This window comes from Sorex araneus, chromosome 1 (genome assembly GCF_027595985.1).
Source record: "Sorex araneus isolate mSorAra2 chromosome 1, mSorAra2.pri, whole genome shotgun sequence".
NCBI classification, from domain to species: domain Eukaryota; kingdom Metazoa; phylum Chordata; class Mammalia; order Eulipotyphla; family Soricidae; genus Sorex; species Sorex araneus.
In genome coordinates this window covers 448,879,254-448,887,348 of record NC_073302.1, presented here as the reverse complement: position 1 = coordinate 448,887,348, position 8,095 = coordinate 448,879,254, and the positions used below count along the sequence as shown (strand labels likewise).

The window sequence follows — 8,095 nt, the reverse complement described above, 5'->3', positions numbered from 1 at the left end:
TCCTCCCCCAGCTAGAAGACTTTCTTTCTCAGAGAATGATAGCTCTTTGCTTCCAGAATCTTCTGACAGGCTAGAGTCAGGGTAGCATTGCACCAGGGTGGCACTGCCATAGGCATGTCCAATCAATGGGCAGCTGTTGACAACTGAATCATATTCTTAGGACTGGGCCGAAGTTTCTCTGGACCATTTTTTATGGGGGTGGGGTGAGAAAATCCCTATATCAAGCAGGATAATGGAAAAATTACATCAGTAATTCTAGAACAGGGTCAGGTCTTAGGAATGAACAATCCCCTTCTCTTCCTCAGGTACAGCAAGATATTTTAATTTTGTTTGGTTTGTGGGCCACACCCAGCAATGTTCAGGGCTTACTCCTTGCTCAGCACTCAGGAATTACTCCTGGTGGTGCTCAGAGGATCATAAGGAATGCCGGAGATCAAACCCAATCGGCAAATGCAAGAGCAGCGCCTGACCCACAGCAAGATATTTGCTATCAGGGGCCATGCTGCTCCACACATCTCCTACGTCACAGCAGGAGGGGAGATTTGTAGGAGAAACCCTGTAAACCCACAACTCAGTGTAGAGTGTGTGTCTCTTTAAGTCCTTCCCCACCCTCCCCTGTCCCACCCTCCCAGGGCTTCCAGAGACCTGAGGTCTGAGAGCACAGAGACTTCCTCTCTGCTGGGAGGCACCAGCCTGCTCTTCTCACTGCCCAGGACAAAGTAGCGGGTCAGGGACTTCTCCAAGCAGCCTCAGTGCCTGTCCCGGGAAGGTGAGTCAAAGAGGGGAGAGGGCTCTGCTAGCAGCCAGAGGGAAAGAGGTCCCGGAGTGTTTGTGCCAGAGCACCTGCAATCACCAGGCACCGCGCAGTAACAGCCCAGCAACCCAGGCCAGGCTCCCAGAGTCTGAACCCGGCTCCAGCTCCCAGCTGATCTAGCTCAGAGGAATGGAAAGCGCGTCTCTCCAGCCTGGGAGACACAGCTCTTGCTTAGGAGTAAAGCCTGCCTCATTTACACTCCTGAGCACTGTAAGAGAAATATGTGCTGAACCACACCTGGGACAGGTTAGACTGTGAGAGGCAGGAAACACTGTCAAGCTGCAGAGCCAGCAAAGGCAAGACCCTCCTCTGGACCCATAGCTGGTCCTAGCTGAGATGTGGCCATTGGGATGAGGACGAATGTACCCCCCACCCCAGCTTCTCCCTGCCCTCCCTGGACACTGCAGGGCCATCTCAAGGGACATCTGAGGTCAGAGCTTGTTCAGCACCCCCTTCGCCTTACGTGGCTGCTCCCCAACCCCGGCATCACCACTCACCCCGCTGGCAGGGACTCTCGATTTCCTCCCCTGCTAGGAAGGGTTCAAACAGAAATTTGGCTTAAAGTTTACTGCTTTGTGAACTGATTTTTATCAGAAATGAATCAGAATCTCTGACAATGGTTCTCAAGATGTGTACTTTAAAAAGAAACAGTCAGCCCCACAGCTTGGAAATTGGCCTCACCTGCTGGAGGAAAAGGCAGCTGAGATAGAGAAGGGAACACCAAGTAGAGGGTGTTGGGAGGACCCATTTGGGTTGAAAGTTGGGAGCTGAAAGTAGACTATAGACCGAACATGAAGGCCACTCGATACCTCTATTGCAAACTACAATACCCAAAAGGAGAGAGAACAAAGGGGAATGCCCTACCGCAGAGGCAGGGTGGGGTGCTGGGGGATGGGGTGGGGGTGGTGGGAAGGATACTGGGATCATTGGTGGAGGAGAATGGGCACTGGTGGAGGGATGGGTAAACGATCATTGTAAGACTGAAATGCAAACATGAAAGTTTATAAGTTTGTAACTACCTCACAGTGATTCACTAATAAAAAATTTATAAATAAATAAATAATCACTGTATCACTATCATCCCACTTCTCATGGATTTGCTCGAGTGGGCACCAGTAACGTCTCCACTGTGAGACTTGTTACAGTTTTTTGGCATATCGAATATGCCACAGGTAGCTTGCCAGGCTCTGCTGTGCAGGCGGGATACTCTTGGTAGCTTGCTGGGCTCTCCAAGGGGGGTGGAAGAATCAAACCTGGGTTAGCCATGAGCAAGGCAAATGCCCTACCCGCTGCACTATAGCTCCAGCCCAATAATAATAATAATAATAATAATTAAAAATAAAAATAAATAAACATAAAAATAAATCTGGAAAAGAGCGATATTTGGAGGCACTGGGTAACATGAATTTTGAGTGCTGAATATTCCGAATATAAGGTTCTTTTCTTCCTATCTACATATAAGAGCAATAAGATATTGCACGTGGAGCATCCTTCCCCTCTTAAAAGGTATTTTAAAATAGTTCACACACACTCTCCCAGAGCACGTGGGGATTGCCTGTGACTCCCCTCAGGCCCGTGGTCCCTGGCGCCCACAACCTCCTCCCACTGTGGCAGGAATCACTGGCACCAGCTAAAGTTTTCTCTGCTCTAAAGCTCCTGGGCGTGCGTTTCTTCAACTCAGTCACTGGAGGTTGGATTTCTAAGAACAAAAAGCAACTATCACAGAATGACCAACGCAAAATAACCCTTAGGTCCGATCTTAGGAAGGTGATAGGGGACCAGGTGCAGAAACACGAACCGCTGGCGTGGAGGTAAAACTGTCACTACAGTATATGACAGAGTCCAATGTTCATCCCTAAATTTAGATCTTTAGAGGGTGTGGCCCTAGGACTTTTTTTTTTCAGGCAATATAGCTCATTTTATGGATTTTGCCTGGCACAGTGCAGGTGATTATGCTCTCATAGAAATACAGGCATGCATGAATGAATGGAATGAATGAATGAATGAACTAACACTGGATTTGGACTCTTGCAGGTGGGCATGGGAGGACGGAGGATGACAAGGGATGAAGAAAGTGTCTATGGTGAGCACATGTCCCTGCACATACACTTACCCCGGGTGAGCACTGGGAGCAGCGGGAAGGGCAACTCAGGACCCAACAGAGACACACCCACAGGGAAACCAGCAGGAGCCCTTAGGGTTCACTTCAGCTGCACCCCAACCTGCCCAGCTGTGAGGGTCTGTGATCCTGGGCTAGCCTGTGCGCCCCCCAACTGTGATTGGAATTGGGGTGTCTGGGACCCCAGAGCCATGGTCCCTCCACCTAGGGCATGGGGATCTCCTGGGAGACCAATAGCAGAAGCCACAGATGTCCGGTTTAGAGCAGCTCTGCAAGTATTGTCAGAAGGGGAATGTTCTGGACTGGCAAAGGTTCTCCAGCATTTACAGGTGCCTGTGAAGAAGGCAAAGGTTGGAAGAAGGTGATGACACAGGAGCCCAAAGTGACCCCAGGGAAGTTCTGCGTGAAAGGGAAAGGCGCAGGCCCGGGGACTCGGGGTTCAAAGGCTCCCGAGGAGCAGCTTGGCGCGGAAGGGGGGCTGGGAACTAATAGTTTGTCTGTCCCCTAGATCCCGAGGCCGCGCAGCTCCTGCAGGAGCCCAGACTGAGGCTCCTCCTGGTGGGGAAATCGGGCACCGGGAAGAGCGCCACGGGGAACAGCATCCTGGGCCGGGACTGCTTCCGTCCCTGCTCACGCCACGCCCGTGACCACGACCTGCGCCGTGGGGACGTGCAGGTGGGGCCGGTGGCACCTGGAGGTCCTGGACACGCCGGACCTGTTCAGTTCCGACATCCCCGACTCGGACCCGCGGTGGTGGGAGCGGGGCCGCTGCGTCCTGCTCTCGGCGCCGGGGCCCCACGTCCTGCTGCTGGTGACCCAGCTGGGCCGCTTCACCCCCGGGGACCAGCTGGCCGCGAGCGCCGTGAAGGACGCTTTCGGGGACGCCGTGCTGGCGCGCACCATCGTGGTCTTCACGCGCGGGGAGGACCTGGCAGGGGGGTCCCTGCGGGAGTACGTGCGCGACGGCGACAACCGCGCGCTGCGCGAGCTGGTGGCCGAGTGCGGGCACCGCGTGTGCGCCTTTAACAACCGGGCCACGGGCGGCCAGCGGGAGGCGCAGGTGGCCGAGCTGATGGCGCAGGTGGAGCAGCTGCTCAGGGCCCAGGGCGGCGGCCCCTACACCGGCGGGCCCTTCCAGCTGGCGCAGACCCCGGGCTTGGGCAGCGCCCAGGACCAGCTGCGCAGGGTGGCCGCGAGCCTGGCCGCGCGCATGCACCAGCCCCGACGGCGACGCGGGCTGCTGGCAGGGCTGTGGGCCTGGAGCCGGGCGCCTGCCAACCGCCCGTGGGTGGGCCTGGCCCTGCTGCTGGGGGGCGTCCTCCTGTTCTACCTGCTGCAGGGCTACCGGGGCGCTCGGAGCACCTCAGGGACCCCTAGAGCAGATGCACAGCGCGGAAACTGGCCAGGAAGGAACCGTGACCCGGAGCAGAAGACAGATCAGAGCATGTCTGGAACGACAGAGAGCGACATCCTGACCTTTTCAGCCCGAGGCGTCCCTTCTGACCATAGATACACACTTGTACAATAAATCTGTCCAACTCTAAAACATCCTTGAAATGTCTTAATACTGATGCATCTCTCTTCTCTGGGAGAAATATTAAACAGCTTATGATTTTATAATAAGGATCTTTCACATCTTTTATTGTGTAGATTCATAGGAAAAGAAATGTTGGTTCCCTTTATTGTTAATGATTTAGGACACTGTTTGGAATGCTGTAATCTTTACACCTCCACTAGTTTTGTATTTGCATATAAAGATTATAAATGTTTTTGCATTGGCATTGCAGCCTTCTACTTTGGTGTATTGGTTTGTTGTTTCTAAGAGCTTTTTTTTCTTTTCTAAGAGGTTTATTGTTTCTAAAAGTCTTGTCCGCACACCTGGCTTTCTTCCCCGGGGCCCCTCGGAGGTGATGGGCTCCAGCTTTCCTCCCTGCCCCAAGCAGAGCTCCTGGTGGCCGAAGACCTCCGGAACCTAGCCACAGCCATGCTCAAGGCCCCTCGCCACACGTTCAGACAATCCTCATGCTGGAAGGTACTGGCAGATGAACCCAGGTGTGTGTAATCCCATCAATGGCCAATAGCCAGAGACTTAAAATCAAGCTCCCAGAAACTTATAACCTACTTCTCCCTCTGGGAAAAACTAGCAAGCTACTGAGAGTTTCCTGCCCACAAGGAAGAGCCTTGCAAGCTTCCCATGGTGTATTCATATGCCAAAGCCAGTAACAAACTGGATCTCATTCCCCTGATCCTGAAAGAGCCTCCAATGCGGCATCGGCATCGTTGGGACGGCCAGAGTGGAGAGACAGGACGAATGGAGAGGTTACTGAGACTGCTTGAAATTCAACGATCAACGGGATTTCGTGATTCATGATTCTTGTGAAGAACTTTTTTTAGTGAGCTCCTTGGGGTCTTCTATGTATGTTATCATGTCATCTGCAAATGGTGACAACTTGACCTCTTTTCCAATTTGGATCCCTTTGGTTTCTTTAACCAGCCTGATTGCTGTTGATGGGATTTTGAACACTTTATTGAATAAAAGTGGAGACAGCGGACACCCTTGCCTTGCACCTCACAGGGAATGCTTTCCGTTTGTCAGCACTGAGAATAGTACTGACGGGGTTTGTTATAGTGGCCATTACTATTACAGAATACTGAGGGTGCTTCCTTCTGTCCTTATTTTGTTGAAAGTTTTAATCATGAACAAATGTTGAATTTTGTCAAGCTTTACCTGCATTGACTGGTATATTCATATGATTTTTTAACCTTCCTTGGATACAGTATATGGATAGAGTCTATTACATAAATTGGTGTACATGTGTTGATCCATCCTTATGTTGCTGAGATGAATCCCACTTGATTGTGGTGTATTTTTCTTGATAATGCTGGATTTGGTTCACTAAGATCTTATTATTGAATCAGTGTTCATCCAGGAAATTGATCTGCAATTTTTTAATACTATTTCTATCTACTTTGAGAATTAGTGTGATGCTACCTTTGTAGAAGCTGTTAAGAAGGGTTCCTATTTCTTCAATATTTTGCAAGAGTTTGAGGAGTAAAAGTAGTAATACTTCTTTGAAGGTGGAACAGAACTCACCAGTGGACCTATCTGGACCAGGGCATCAGTTCTTCGGAAGTTTTTTGTTATGTTTTCAATTTCCTTGTTTTAATTGGCCTGTTCAGATTTTCTATCAACTTCTCATTCAGTTTTGGGAGGTTCAATGATGCTAAGAATCTCTGTGTTTCTTCTAGGCTTTCCTGTTTAACAGTGTAAAGTTGATGTAAGTGAAATGTTCAGAACAAAGCTTTAGTTGTTCTGATTTAGTGAAATTGCCTCTGAGTGATCTTCAGTTTCTTCTTCCCTGTTGTACTTCTCATACCCAACTTCAATTCACTTCGGGTCCAGAAAACTTTTCTTGCAAGTTCATCCATTTTTTTAAGAAAACCTATTTAATTTTAAGTATTCTGGGTAATGTCAGAGGAGGGAGGTGGGATTAATAATCTAGCTCCTCTAAAAGGTGATGGTTTGGCTTCTTGGTTTCCTTATTTTCTGAAAAAAGAAAGACTCTTTTTAAGGTTTCTGCTCATCCGGGTCCTTTCTAACTCTCTCTGTCTCTCTCTTTCTCACTGTCTCTACTTTCTTTCTCAACTGGAAGTTACCCTTGACTGAAATGTTTTCATTTTCTCTTTTGATTCCTGAGGCCAACTGCCTTTAGTAGAACTTGGGTTCTGTGTGTCTTTTCCAAGGAAGAAAAGTAACCTCTTCCTGTCTATGGTCTGAAACCATGAGCTGCAGGGCTGCAGCTACTGAGGAGACTCTGTCATCTGAGAGCTGGAGGACTGCCCTTCCTGGAGTGATCCGAAGGTCTCTCTTCTCTGACCAACCTGAACCTCCTGGAACGATGGTTCCTGTCTCTGAGGAAAGGTTCCACCAGGATAGTAACAGGCCCAAAAGAGGCACGGGAGAGTGTGAGGAGGAGGTTGACGAGCCAAATAGAGGCCCCAGAAGCTCCTTTGGAGAGATAAAACCCAAGTCCTCAGCACCCGACTTAGGGGGAAGTTCCTTTGATGTGGTCTCCTGACCCTGTGCAAAGCGCCTTATAAAAGAGATGTTTTGCAGGTATGACTTGCAACACGATAGGTTAGAATATCATCCATTGATACTGTAGAGCTTGCTGTATTTCTGAATCTTCCTCTTTCCACACCAATGCTTCCAGACACACTTTATCCACCCAGAGTCTATCAGTAAGCAAACGTTAACAAAGCACACACTTGGTATTCTCACTTGGATTTGGAATCTGGCAGCTTTTAGTTTGTTTTGTGTCTAGAAACCCCCACCTTCTGCTGCAGTGTGTTCCCTGCCAAAGGGAGGATCAACAAATCCACAAAAGAACAAGGCCCCAGAGAAAGGGAACATGCCCAGTGGCCTTCAGGGTGTAAGGCCCACTGTGACGATGGTGTTTGCATGCATTCCTCTTTTTTTTATTTTTTAAACATTTTTTTATTAGTGAGTCACTGTGAAGGTACAGTTACAGATTGACACATTTCATGCTGGTGTTTCCCTCATACTGGTGAGAGCCCATCCCTCAGCCACTGTCCATTCTCCACCACCAATGAACTCAGTATCTCTCCCACCCCCCAATCCCATCCACCCCCCAGCCCATCCTGCCTCTGTGGCAGGGCATTCCATTTTGTTATCTCTCTCCTTTTGGGTGTTGAGTATTGCAATGGGAGTATTGAGTGGCCATCCTGTTCAGTCTCTGGTCTACTTTCAGCATGCACCGCGTGAGCTCTCCAATCATATTTTACTTTACTCTTCTCTATCTGGGCTGCCTTTCCCAGAGCATGTGAGGCCAGCTTCCAAGCCATGGAGTCAACCTCCTGGTACTATATACTACTATTCTTGGGTGTTAGTCTCCTACTCTGTTATTTTACATTCCGCAGATAAGTGCAATCTTCCTATATCTGTCCCTCTCTTTCTGAGTCATTTTACTAGGCATGATACTTTCCCAGGTTGATCCACTTATATTCAAAGTTCATGACTTCATCGTTTTTACCAGCTGCATAGTATTCCAATGTATAAATGTACGAAAGTTTCTTTAACCAGTCATCTGTTCTCGGGCACTCGGGTTTTTCCAGATTCTGGCCATTGTAAACAATGGTGC

The 8,095-nt window shown here is 49.4% G+C and overlaps 1 pseudogene; it reads left to right on the top strand.

Moving 5' to 3' along the window:
* The first annotated feature begins 2,852 nt into the window (after positions 1–2,852).
* LOC129403303 (GTPase IMAP family member 1-like) lies at positions 2,853–4,461 on the top strand (annotated as a pseudogene).
* The last annotated feature ends 3,634 nt before the right edge of the window (positions 4,462–8,095 follow it).